Genomic DNA, 14476 nt, shown 5'->3' on the forward strand with positions numbered 1-14476 from the left:
TCTTTGTGCAAAGAAAAACACTGAAGAGTGGGTGATATTATCTGACATATGTTTTTAAGAAGAAGTTCTGGCTACTTAGTGATCAGTTAAAAGTTTCAAGAGGAGACCATTTAGGAAGTTATTGCATTGGATCAAGATGGTAGTAGTAGAAATGGAGAGAGAAAACCTTGAGATGTATTTTGAGAGGAATAATTGGAAGAACTTTGTATTAGTTTATTTAACACACATTTATTGCTTATATGAAGCACAATTAGGTCCTTATGAGGGCATCTAGATGGATAATAACTAAAAGCTTCCAAAACATGTAACCAACCTTGCCTGGTAATGATGGATAATTTGAGTCTTAACTAGAACTTTCATTGTCTTTCAGATACAAATGAAGTATAAAATTGCATCTTTATTTGCAACTTTAATTTCAGAACAAAATAAATAAAACTCAATACACAAAATCCAATTCCATTGTCAAATGGGATGAGGCTTGAAACCCTTGCATCCTGGTTTATAGAGACAAGGATGGGAGGGGGGAAAAAACTGAACAGTAGATATCAGTAGGTTGAACTGGGTGGGACAAAGCCACTCAGGCTTCTGTGGGAGCCTTCTGCCCAAGTGTCTCCACAATGGGATGGTCAGAGTTGATCTTCAAGTGCTTTGGAGCTATTGTGTAGCCCATTGTAGAGTTGTCACAAAGTGCCTGGACTTTTATGATCTGCTCCATGTTGGTTGTTCAGCCATACACGCTAGTTACAAAGCAACAGGGGCAAGACACAAGCCTATTGAAGATTGTCACCCTCTCAACCATTTTACCCAAGATTTCCTTCATAAGCTTGCAGAGATTCTTAAACTTAGCCTTACTCTCCTCCATTTTCTTCTTCTAAGATATTTCCAAGCCCTTTGACCTCATCCTCAAGTAGCTCCAAGCCTTCCTTGGTAACAGAGGGCAAGATGGAAATGCAGTGCTCATCAATAGGCTTAGTCATATATACCACCTCAAAGGTCCACGTCCATACTTTTTCCACAAAAGCAGAGTTGGTCACCTGCTTTTTTCTCTCACCAGAAGGAGACTTCTGGGTCTTCGTCATGTCAGAGACATTCAGAAAGAGAAGTCACCTAATCTCCATATTGGGGCATAATAGTGCAGTGACTCAGAAAGGCATTGCTGGTTAGTGGAGTCCTCAAGGATTCCAAGCTTCAAGTTTTCAGAAAGTGCCTATAGAATTTCTTGTAGTTCTCCTTGTTTTCCACTAGCTCAGAGAAGGGCTCAGGGCACTACTTGACAATGTTTTTTAGAGTGACCATCAAGATTTTGGTCTGCTGAAACATTTCTCATGAAATGTTTAGGGACAAGTCTTCAGATTTCATCACACCACAGATGAAGTTGAGATACATTGTTATCAGTTTATCACAGCTGTCCATGTTGAACATATGACTGGCATAAAGTTTTATGCTATTTTTCTTCCTGTTCTCAAAGAGGTCAAAAGGAGCATGGCAAGGAATGAGCAGCAATTCTCTGTATTCTACCTTCTCTTCCACAGAGAAGTGCTTACCTGCCAGGTGGTCTTCCCAATCATTGGTGAGGCTTTTTTAGACTCTCCATATTCCTTCTGGGTGATGTCATCAGCCTTTCTGGTCCAAATGGGCTTGGTCTTGTTCAGCTCTTCTGGATCACTCTATTTCTCCTTAATCTTGGTTTTCTTTTTCTTGTCCTTACCACTCCTCATTTGAGCCCACATCTTCAGTCTTGGGCTTCTCTTCATCATCCTCTTCTCCTTTCTCACCTTTCTCTTCCTCTGCCTCCTCACTGATTTCTTTCTCTAGTTTCTTCTCTGAATAAAGGGTGATGGGGTAGCCTATGAACTGACGCTTCCTCGTCACTTCTTGGACTCACCTCTCCTCTAATTACTCTGTCTCGTCTTTTTTAAAGTGCAAGGTCACTTTGGTACCCCAGTCAGTAGACTCACCATGGTGAGCACAACCAGTGAAGGAACCCCCAGGGGAAGACAGCTAGGCACACTGCTCATTTCCCTTGTGCTTTCTGATCACAACCACTTTCTCTGCCACCAAGTTTGTATAAGACTTGGCAACGGTTTCCAAGTTACTTATGAGATCAGCCTTTTTCATGGCAATGCCTGTGTCTGCCAAAGTCAAGAAACACTCCTGGGGATTGGGGATGGTGTCAATTTTCAGTTCTTTACCGTTATTCAGTTTGGAGGAATCTGTCCGTCTCTCATAGCAAATCTTGTCCAATGCATCAGAAGCCTTAGAGATCAACACCTGAAGGAAAATTTCCTAGCTGGAAGAGACTTTACTGATGATGAGAGGCATAAGTTGGGCAATCTCTGCCTTGGCAGCAAAAAATCTTCTCCATGGTGCACTTCCTTGGGCGTCTTGAATGGAATGAGGTGCAAGTATCAGAGAGCACAGTGGGAAGGGACAATGTCTGGCTCACAGGCAGCAGAAAGGCTGCACAGGGGTGATTCGAGGGTGTTACTCCTTGATTTAAAAATAATAGTAACAGGATAATGGAAAATGAAAAGTAAAAAAAAAAGCATCTTTTAGGCCAGAACTGCCTAAAAAGCTGCCTGAATGAATCTAAACTGTTGGTTTTAATAATATTCCTTTGTTTACTTTTAGTTTCACAAATATTCTAGGGTAGAAAATACTTAATTAAACAATTTTAATAGTGAAGCTAGACATTTCCTAATCTTCTATCTCAGTTTAATTTCATTAAATATTTTTTAGGGAATGTTTAGAATGATAAATCAGTAGCATATTTCTGCTTTGGATCCTGACAACCACTGACAGGTAATGATAATCAAAATGACCGTTTTCTCTTAATACTACATTTTCATAACTGGCACTAAATTGTTTTGTCCAATATGAGGAGCCTTTCTGAAGTCAAACATTATAGTAAATATTATGATATATATAATATTTATATTTTTATATTTTTTCTGTTCAATATATTTAAAATTAATTTAACATTAATAATTGTTTAATTTTAGACATTGAATCCCTTATTTAGAATAGATTTTCAAATTTTAAATGGATATTTTTTCCACAAAAGATATTAATAAGCAGCCCTTGCCTTTTGAATTCCTTTTAGAGAATAAACCTTATTTCATGTTAATGCAAGTTTTTTATATTGTCATGAGAAATAACATAATTTTTCAGATTTTTATATTAGTTTATCATGGCAACTTTTATATCACTCATTTATGTATTAAAATCTACTGTATTAGAATCTGTTGAAAAAATTAACATTAAGATTTTAAGCTCTAATGTAGGATAAATAGTCATACACCATTACTGGCATACATAGAAGTTCAGCCCCTCAGAAATGCTAATTCTTCCAGTCCTTTATCCTGAGTCTTCATGATCAAGACTGTAACTGGTGTTCTTAGTCTTTGGTTAATAAGGGGTACAAACTAAATGCAAACTGTTACTCCAGAAGTTATCCTGTAGGAAAAAAGTTTACAGAAAATGTAAATATTAGCCATTTCTCAAGAAAGAGATCTTGCAAATCCAGTATCAACTTGAAATAAAGTAGCGTTTGACAGCTTCATCCTATATGCATCCTTTCAAATTCTATTTGTTTCCTTTTTTTTAAGAATTATATCCCACAGAGAGAGCATCTTTGGAACTGTGGTATTTTTTTTTCAGGAATTAAATGAAAATCCAGAATATGGCTAAATACCAGACTAACTGCTGTTAAGGATAGATTCTTATATAATTATTTCTCCAGAGTGCCTAGTGCCTCTTGCCATGAATTCCCTTTGCTTGTTTCCTGTCCCAATTTGTCTGATATAATTCCCTTACCCACCACCAGGCTTTCTCTTTCATGTTCCTCAGCCAGCAGTCAATCACACAGCACATCCCTCTGTGCGTCCCAAGAGAGGATGTCAGTTTTGGCAGAAGGAGTTGTAGGAAAAAATAAGTGCCTAGTTTGTTTGTGAAACACCAAAATTCAGCCAAAGACATTTAACTTAAATGTGATTGTCATTTAACATTAGTTTGATTCTAGCAAGGACATAAACAGAGACAGGAATGAAAATATTCCACAGCACAGAACAAAACAGGGGGTCAAAAAACAAACACAACACAACACACACCACACCCTCCCAAATCATGAATAGATTATTTTCAACCTACTTGACCGTCTTCATCTCCCTGCATGGAAGGCATGAAATAGTCCTGGGCTCTAACCTGTTTGTCAGAAATTAGTTTCTCATTTGTAAATAGAGATACGTTTCCTCCACTGGATTTGACTGTGTGAATCTAAGGAGATGAACGTTGTAGAGAAAAAGAGGGTAACAAATTTGGGACATATTTTTCCCTTACGTAGCACCCTAATAATTCTCTTACCACAGTGAAAGCTCTTTGAAGGCAAGAATTGTTTCTTGTCATCTTGTTCTCCAACACCAATTAGCTGTCTTGAAATGAAAAAAAAAAAAAAAGCAGAATAGATGATTTTTGAATGGAAGCTAATTATACCATTCCTCCATTCAAAATGTATATATTATTTCCAGACATAATACCTACAAGGTCACTGCCGCCAGGTATACAGGCTATTCTATTCTTCCAGTTTATAGAAAATGACCCAAGGATGCTTATATGTGCCTTACTGAATCTTCTAGAACAATTTTAAGGCATTATTGTGACATTCAACTTTGTGAAATATCAGATCTAGGGATACCAAAATTTCTCAGCTTATGGGTGGAGATACTTTGCAACATACAGCTTGGAAGGAGACCTAGAAAATACTACTTTGCTTACTATAGTTGGGAAATTAAACAAAATAATAGAGGTCTTTCCAAAGGTTTTGGGGTAAATGTATCCTAATATTCATATACAGTGAGAAACAAGTTCCCAAAGTTAATTTCCATCAGTATCGTATGAGGGCTTAATGAACATTATCATAACCTCAAATCTTTCAGGGTAGGGTCCCAGATACTGCGTTTCAACATGTTTTTCAGATGGGAAAAGTAGAATGATTATAAACTAGAACTACCTTCGGTATATAAAACCAATCAAACAAAAATGGTATTTGAAGACTTTATGCACATGAGTTCAAAGAATTAACGTATCACTGATTTTGCAATATTGTGATTCACTCACCTACCTATGTTTATTTACTTCGATATCCCTACTATTCAGAATGATCATCTATACATAGAAGCCACTCAAGTTGTTCTTAAATAATTGCATATACGTAAAACATCCTAAGAACACAATATTTGGGCCACGTCATCTGTATCTTTCACTTTCTAATACAGTTTATTGAATAAATAGATCTTCAATGTGTATGAATTTAACAATTTTTATGAAAGAGTGTGAAAGAATGAGATTCACACACACACTCGAGGGGCAAATATAGAGATATGACTGGACAGTCACACTGAAAAAATAATACAGATTCTGGTTCAAGATGATGGTATAGCTTCAATTGAACTAACCCTTCAACAGATAATTATTGTAAACACTGGGGGGGAAAAAAAAAAAAAGACAACTGTGTGAAGGCACAGAAAATGACCAAAAGAAAGAAGTCAGCAGAAATTGCAGATGCTGCACACCAAGGGTGAAAGAATTTGGAGTTCCATTCCTATAAATTAACAAGACTTTTAAATATATTAGACTGCCTGATGACATGACTCCAAGCCTTAGGAGTAAATTCTAGTATAGCTTTAGGAGTTAAGCCAAAATAATGCATTAGTGGTGGAACTAAAAGCAAAACAAAATATACCTACCCTAAAACAAAACAAAAACACAAAGCTGAGAATAATCTTCCAGTAGTTTAGCTCCCTTACAGAATGAAACTTAACACCCTACAAGAAAAGACAACAAAACCCAAAATATCTACAATGTGTCATACCTAATTTCTGGAGCCCCAAAATAAAAGATATGTGAAAAAAATAGAATAATGTGACCCACAGTCAAGAAAAACTTCAATCAATAGAAACAGACCTATTAACAACCAAAATGAAATTAAGTTAATTAACAAATTAAATGTATTGAATAGTTTACAAGAAAATATGAATATAATTGGACATATAGAGAATTTCAGAAAATGGTTAAAACTGTAAAAATGAACTATATGGAAATCCCATAACAAAAAAATGGAAAATCTGAAAAAAGAAGAGCAAGTTGAACACAATAGGAGGGAGTGCCAGTGAAATGTAGAAAGTAAAAATAAATCTAGAGGAAAAGGAACATGTGGTGCCATACTATCAAGTGATTTAATAAATGTATAGCTGGAATATCAGGAAGAGATTTGTCAAAAATTTTTGAGAAGTATTGATTGAAAATTTTCAAATTTGATGATAAAAGAGAACATGGTTCCATGAATCTTGGCAAACACCAAATGTATGTGATGGTTAGGCTAATGTGGCAACTCAGCCAGGAAATGGTGCCCAGTTGTTTGGTCAAGCAAGCACTAGACTAATTATAAATACAAGAATGTTTAATGAAACTTAATCATCAGTGAGTTGATTGGATAGAAGGCTGGTTACTTTGACAGTCGACTGAGGAGATTGACTTCAGCAACGAGTGACATCTAATCATTAGAAGACCTTAAGAGGAGAAATGATTTCAGCATTCAGAGAGATAACTTCCATCTCTACTTCAGATAGCTAGCGTCTCCTGGGGAATTCAAGGAGGAACTTCATCAGAGTTCCTGAATTGCAGCCTGCCCTATAGAAATTTGGACTTGTGTGTCCCACAGTTACCTGAGACAATTTTATAAAATCTCATACTATTTACAGATATCTCCTGTTGAATCTGTTTCCCTAGAGAACCCTGAACAATACAACATATAAAGCAAATTGTACACTGGTTTATCATAGTACTTTATGGAAAAGCGGTAATATAGAGAAAAATCTTAAAAGTAAAAGGAGACAGAAGGCACATAATATAAAGTGAAACTATTAAAAGCTGAATTTTCATGATGGAAACTAGAAAAAAAAGGACAAAACAACTTTAGACTGCTGAAAGAAATCTTTCGAATTAGAATGCTGTATCCAGTAAAATTATCCTTCAAAAAAATAATTTCAGGAATATTGGAAGCTGAGAATACTTGTCACCAATACACCTATACTATCCTTTTCTTCTCCCACAAAATACTAAAGGACATTCTTCAGGCTGAAGGGAAATGGCACCAAGTGGGAATTAAATTTACAGGAATAAAAGAAAATAACTAAAAATGATAGCATTTGGATAAGGACAATTTTTCTTTCTTTTGTTTAATTATTTAAATTCATTTGGATATTGAATACAAAAATAATAAATGTTTGATAGATAAGCTATATAGATATGAAGTATATAGAAGCAATAGTACAAAGGATTATGGAGCTAGATAAGTAAGTATTCTAGTATAAATTTGTTACATTATAAATAAAGCAGTAGATATGAAATCTATATAGCCAGTGATAATTAAAAAATCCAAATATAATTCCTTGAACAATTGAGCAATGACTTTTAAAAAAAGACTTAAAATGTCAAAAAAGGAGTTAAAATGGAATAGTAAAAGGTATTTGCTTCACTTAGGAATATGCAGGAAAAGAGGATCAAAGAAGTAAAGACAGAAGGAAAAAATAGGAAATGAATAAAATTATAGACTTTAACCTAACCATGTCAATTATTAAATCACATATAAATAAACGTAACATTCTGAATAAAGGTCAAAAGTTGTCAGACTGGATAAAATAATAAGACCCAAATTAAATGCTGTCATATATACAAAGATACTTGTTAAATCTAAAGACACTGGAAGCTTAAAAATAAAAGGATTGAAACAATGTATGATGTAAGAAATCATCATAGGAAAGCTAAAGTAGCTATAATAATATCAGACAAAGTGGACTCCAAAATAGTATTATCAGAGATAAGTTGATTCCATATTAACAGGAATTAATTCATAAAGAAACATAACAATCCTAAATAGATATATACTTAATAGAGTTCAAAGTATATTTGAAATGTGAAAATTGGTGAACTTGGGTTGAGAAATAAGCAAATTCACACCCATAGTTGAAGATTTTATCAATCTTTTTTCAGTACTGGATAGAAAAAGTAGAGGAAGACTGAAAAATCACTGATATAGAGGATTTGAATGATACTTTAAGTAATTTGACTTTAGTTGATATTTAAAGAACACCACATTGGATAATTTCAGAGTACACATTCTTTTCAAGTGACCATAGGCTATTTAAGTGACCATAGGCTATTTAGAATATATACTTTTCTGTAAACAATGCTCAATTTTTGTGATTTGAAAGGATAGTGTTTTCTCTGAAATACCAGATATAAATTAGAATTAAATAACAAAACTATAACTAGTAAATACAAAAGTCTTTAGAAAATTAAACTATGCAATTTAAAATAATCTATGGGTTAAAGAATAAATGACTAGTGAAAATGAAAATTGACTTCAATGAGTGATAAGGAGAGCAAAATGAAACATTTGTGGGGGGCAAATAAACCTGTGTTTAGTTGGAAACTTATAGGGTTATATGCCTATAATAGAACATAGGAAAGCTTTAAAATCAGTTAAGCTTTCATCTTCAGAAGTTAAAATAAGACTAGCAAATTACTTGGAAAGTGGGTGGAAGAAAAGAAATAAATGCAAGAGTGAAAATCAATTGAGGTAGAATAACAATAGAAAAATCAACAAAACTGAAAGACTGTTTTTTAAATATTAATAAAATTGATAAACTACTAGCAAGTTTAGTCAACAGAGAGGGAGAACAAGAGAGACTAAGTGACCAATGTAGAAATAGAAGAATCACATTACTAATAGGAATAAAATTAGAGATATTATAGATCCTTTAGAAGTCAACAAGTTAATACTGAAATATTATGAAAAACTTCATGCCAATATATTTGACAAATTAGATAAAAATCTCTTGCAAAATATAAAATTCAAAGGTAATGTAAGAAATTAATATAGTTATAACTAGCTGTGTATATTAAGTAGATTGAAATTGTTATAGAAGCAATCCTATGTAGAAGGTAAAGATTATTTATGTAGGACATAAAAAGCACTAACAAAGAAATGAATGATTGAACTTTATCAAGGTGTCAAAGAGCACTAACAATGAAATTAATAAATGAATTTTATCAAGGTGTCAAAGATTATAAAGTTTTGCTTTTCCAAAGTCAACATAAGAACATGAAAAGGCAAGCCACAGACTGAGAAAATAGTCACAATATACATATCTAACAAAGGACTGATTACTACTTTGTAGAAAATGCCTATAAATTAGTAATAAAATACTTGAACACACACTTCACTAAAGAAGGTATAAAAATGGCTAATAAGCACATGGAAATGTGCTTATCATCAATGATCCACAGTGAAATACATATCTACTAACAAGCAGATACCAGTCCACTACCACTATAATGGCAAAAATAAACAATGAAAGCTGACAACAGCAAGTATTGTTGAGCTTATGGATCAATGAGAATTTTCACTTTTTTTTCTATAAAATGGTATAGCTACTCTCTAAAATTATTTACATAAGAAAAATGAAAACATGTGCATATGAAAAGATTTCTATTCAAATGTCCATAGTGCCTTTTTAAGAAGTAGAAACTTGAAACAACCCAAATATCTGTGAACGGTGAATGAATAAACAAAATGGTGTATACATAAAACTAGTCAAAAATAAAGGAAGAGTGCATTTCTGGTGCACCAAACAATGTGGATGAATATCAAAAACATTACACTGGGGTTGGGCAAGTGGTGGAGTGGGAAGCTCCAGGAAAAATTCCATTCACCAGGGCTGAACATAGAGCCCTAGTTGTACTTATTCCAGGGGTGTATGGTCTGGTCACTGACCACTACTTTTGATCAGCTAAATCAGATCACTAGGGGCCAGCTCTGATGGTGGTCATTGTTCCAGCTACCCATCAGGTGAAAGCAGTAGAGGAATCTTAAAGACAGTAGTAACCTTCCTTGAAACTATGGAAAACAAAGGGCTGCCTTCCCTGGGTAAGGGCTGAGTCAAGAAAATGCAGTTTTCAAAGCCATAGAACAAGCTCCTAGTGACCTGGCTGGCTCTCCTCCATTCCTTCTACAGGTAGAGCCAGCTTGTATTTCCATTGTGGGTCCCCGGCCCTGTTCTAAAGGGAGTAAAATAACCCCTAGGAGAACACTATGTCAGTGTTTATTGGGAGGAAGCCTGAAAAACTGAACTAGGTAGCTTGCTCAGCTTCATCCTCCCAGAATTTGTACTGATGGGAGAGAAGCACACTGCAGACATTAAAGCAGTATGAGATATGAGTCAAGGTAGCCTGGGGCAAAGGACTAACAGCATAAAGTCACTCAAGAGATCATTAAGGAGGGGGTGAAGGTCTATTTCAGAAGGAGTAGAGGAGGCCTCCATTTGAACTGTAAAATGTGAACAGAAGAATACCTAAGGCCACTTGCAAGCAAAGCCCAGAAAAGAAGTCGGCACACCAGCCAGGCTCAGATAGACAGAACCTTAAACTTCACATTTGCCTCCAGCTGATCTTCTTGGTAGGAGGGTAAGCTCTGAAAGAGAACACCGGCCAAAGCAGAGCAATTTGTAATGGCTGCCAAAGGTACTTTTTGTTTTGATTAGCTCCTGGCATTCAAGAAAATCTGTCATATCACAAGCTGGCCACAAACTTAAGGAATAGACAGTTCAGGGACCAAATCTAGAGTTAACAATTTAAAATATTAAAATGTAGTGTACAACAAAAGATTAAAAGACCAAAAAAAGAAACAGGAAATGCTGGCCCATCTCAAAGGAAGAAGACAATTATACAGAAAGAATTAACAAAGAAGACCAGACTTTGGACTTATCAGACAAAAACTATAAAATATTATCTTCAATATGCTCAAGGAATAAAATAAAAAAACATGGATAAGGATAAAAATCTAAAGGATATGAGAAAAACAAAGAATTAACAATTTGGGAATACCTGATATTCCTAATAGGAACCAAATAGAAATAATGGAGTTGAAGACCACAATGACTGAAATGAAAAAATCCCCTCGAGTGTTTCAACTGCAGATTGAAAATGGCATAAGAAAGAATCAGTGAACTTGAAAACAAGACAATTGAAATGAATCAAGCTGAAGTGCAGAAAGAAAATAGAATTTAAAAGACCAAAAAAGAGCCCAAGAGTCTAGTAGGACAAGTCAAGTGTATCAATATTCACATTATGAGAGTCCCACAAGAAAGAAAGGGGCAGAACAGGCAAAGAGATAATTGTAGAAAATTTACCAAATTTAATGAAAGACATGAATATACACATTCAAGAAGCCCAATAAAACTAAAGAGGATAAACTCAAAGATAACCATACTCAGATGGATCAAATGGTCCAATGCCAAGGACAAGGAGAGAATTTTGAAAGCTCAAGACCATGTTACAAAGAAGGAAATCCTAATTAAGATTAAGTGTCAATTTTTCTTTAGAAACCATGGAAGCAAGAAGGCAGTGGTACAAAATATTTAAAGTGCTGAAAGAAAACAAATGTCAGCCAAGAATTTTATATCCAGCAAGACTCTTTTTCTAAAATGAGAGAGAGATTAAGACATTCTCAAATAAACAAAACCTGAGGGATTTAGTCACCACTAGAACTGCCCTAAAAGCAATGCTAAAAGTAGTTCTTCAGACTGAAAGGAAAGGACAGCAGACCATGGTTCAAAGGAGCATAAATAAATAACGTAACCATTTAGGTGATTATTAGTACCAGGGCTGCAGAGGAAGGTAAATGAAGGGCTGATTTGCTAGGCAGGCCATGAAAGATCAGCTTTAGGGAATCCTCAGAAGAGATCTTGTGGATCCTCTGATTCCCTCCTCGGGGCACTTTGGAGCTGTTCTATGTCCCCTTTGTGGGCCTCTGGCCCAGTTTCAGCTGAGAAAGACTGACTTGGGAAAGATCCTTCTCCCAGAATTTGCCCTCCAGGCAACAGCAGTTTGTGACAATGAAAAAAGTGTAAGCAAGTATAGAGGCAGACAGTCTGGCACAAAGGCCTTCCAGCTTCAGGTACTCAGGAGAAGGAGAGCTGTCTCCTGGGAAACAGGGGACAACCAAACTCCTGGAAACTGCAAATTCCAAAACCACTAGCAAGCAAACTCCAGGACAAGACGAGGTCCAGAAAGGTAGGGAAAACCCAGTACTCTGCATTCACCTTGGGCAGACCTTCCTGTTAGGAGGGCTGAAGTTCAAGAAAAGCACTGCCTTGTCACCATTTGGTTACAAAGTCAAGAAACAGACATCTTAGGGAATCAATCCAAGAGTTACCATTTTACAATATTAAAATGTACCTTGGGAAACAAAAGAATACAAGACAAGGAAACAGGAAATGATGGCCCATTTAAAAGAAGAGGATAAAAATCCAGAAAACTTGAAGAAAGAAAATGAAAATGAGGACATGCAACACAAAGCCTTTAAAAGTGCTCAAGGAGTTGAAGGAAAATACAGAAAAAGAACTAATGGTAACAGAAAAACAATGGGTGATAATGAGATTATAAGTAAAAAGATAAAAATTTTTAAAAGAAATGCATATGTAGAGAAACATTCATTCATGAGAAAGTGTAACAAACTGTGTGTGTTACAATACACAAATGTACATACAGCGTTTCCACAATAGTGAAGAGAGAATCTTCATAAGCAAGAGGAACTTGACCTTCCTGTGGAGATAGGGCAAAGAGGATTGTAAGAGGAGAAGGGGAATGGAAAGGAGAGGAAACATTCCAAATGACAGAAGCTTTTAGTACAAGAGATACAAATAACCAATCCTTATATAGGTTATGGTAATCCCTCAGTGTTGCCTCTCACAACGTGAAGCATTGTATACAAATCTGTACATGCTTATGTGTGTCTGTGCATGTGTCCATAATGAGTATCTTAAAAGAACTATAAGGAATTCACCATTCTTTTGGTTAAACAAATGTAAAAATAAATGCAGTCAATAAGATTTAAAATATTAGAAGTCCTATTAAAAATATGCAAGTAATATTTCTGAAACTGGTATTGTCTCCTCCTTGTGAGGTAGTTTCCATGCCCTATTTTAGGCAGAAAAATTGACTTGATATATGGCTCTCAGGATTGTTTAAAGCAGGGTTCCCAGGGTACTACACTTGGAGAGTGTGACTCATTAGGACAGGAGTGTGTGGCTCTAGAATCTCTTTCTAACAAGCTCAGTCAGGTAACTCTGAAGCAGCCAGCCCGATATTACCATTGTGCAAAATGCTATTTGAAATATGTGGACTAGATGGATCCTCAAAGCCTCATCCATTCTTCTGTTCTTAACATGCAACCTACTTAGTGCAAAATCTAAAGGCACCATTAAATATCTTTGTATCACTTTAAAATTTAATTTTCATTAAAACAAAAAATGTGGATAAAATAGTACATGGTTTAATCTCCAAGTAAAGCGATTTTATATTCCTTTGTATTCTTTTAGAGACAAGAATTTAAAAATATTTGGTAATTCGAATAATATTTTGAGAAAATTTTGACTATCCCCTCCTGAGATCAATGGCTTGAGTTGGCTTTTCAACTTGAAAGTGCAAATACCTGACCCAGAAATTCCCTCCAAGCTGTACTCAGTTAAAAGTTTCAAACACAACTTTTATCTGCTGTGTGGCTGAGCAAGAGTATGGATTAAGTGAATCTTTCACAGAATCAAATGCTTTCTTGGCTGTTCAGTCAAGTGCAAAAGCCAGAGTTCTTAGAAATGTCCTTCTAAATTGTGGTAGGTTGAATCATACCTCCACAATGATATGTCCAAGTCCTAAACACCTATCCTTTTTCAGGTGTGAAATCATTCATAAATGGGCTTTTTAAGTCCTAAATCCCTTTCCTATAAGTGTGAAATCATTTGTCAATAGGAACTTTGAGGATTCCATTAAGATGAGGCCAGTCTGAAACAGTGTGTGTTGTTATTAGATATGACCGAAATCCTTGGAAGCAGATTGATTGCCATCAAGCCACCTCAGAATGCCACAGATTTCAGAGAAAGCAGGGTCTGCAAGTACCGTCATTTGGAACTTCTATCCTCCAAAAATGAGATGATACATTCCTATTGTTTAAGCAAACTGGCCTGTGGCATTTTGCTATAGCATCTCTGGCAAACTAAGACACAGACTGAAGAGGAACTGAGATTATTAAGCATATTTATAGTACTATTACGCATTGATTTATACGCCCCCAAAAGAGATGCTCAAGTCCTAAACCATAGTTCAGTGAATGCGCCCTCATTTGAAAATAGGGTCATTGAAAATGGGGTTAGTTAGAAAAAAGTCCACACTGGGTTAGGGAGGGCCAAATTCAATATGGCTGGTGTCCTCATAAGAAGAGGAAACTTGAATGAACAGACAGAGACATGAGTGGGGAGACGGCCATGCAACAACGGAGGCAGAGAGTCCAGGAATGCCAGTAAGCCACCAGAAGCTAGGAAGAGTCAAGGACAGAGTTTCCTCTAAAGAATAAGAAAGAGCA

At 35.6% G+C, this 14476-nt stretch overlaps 1 pseudogene; it reads right to left on the reverse strand.

Annotated features, from left to right (window-relative positions):
• Window positions 1-577: 577 nt before the first annotated feature.
• Window positions 578-14476, reverse strand: part of LOC101445604 (heat shock protein HSP 90-beta pseudogene) — a 76735-nt pseudogene continuing 62836 nt past the window's right edge.

The sequence above is a fragment of the Dasypus novemcinctus genome, chromosome 10 (assembly GCF_030445035.2).
Source record: "Dasypus novemcinctus isolate mDasNov1 chromosome 10, mDasNov1.1.hap2, whole genome shotgun sequence".
Taxonomy (NCBI): Eukaryota; Metazoa; Chordata; class Mammalia; order Cingulata; family Dasypodidae; genus Dasypus; species Dasypus novemcinctus.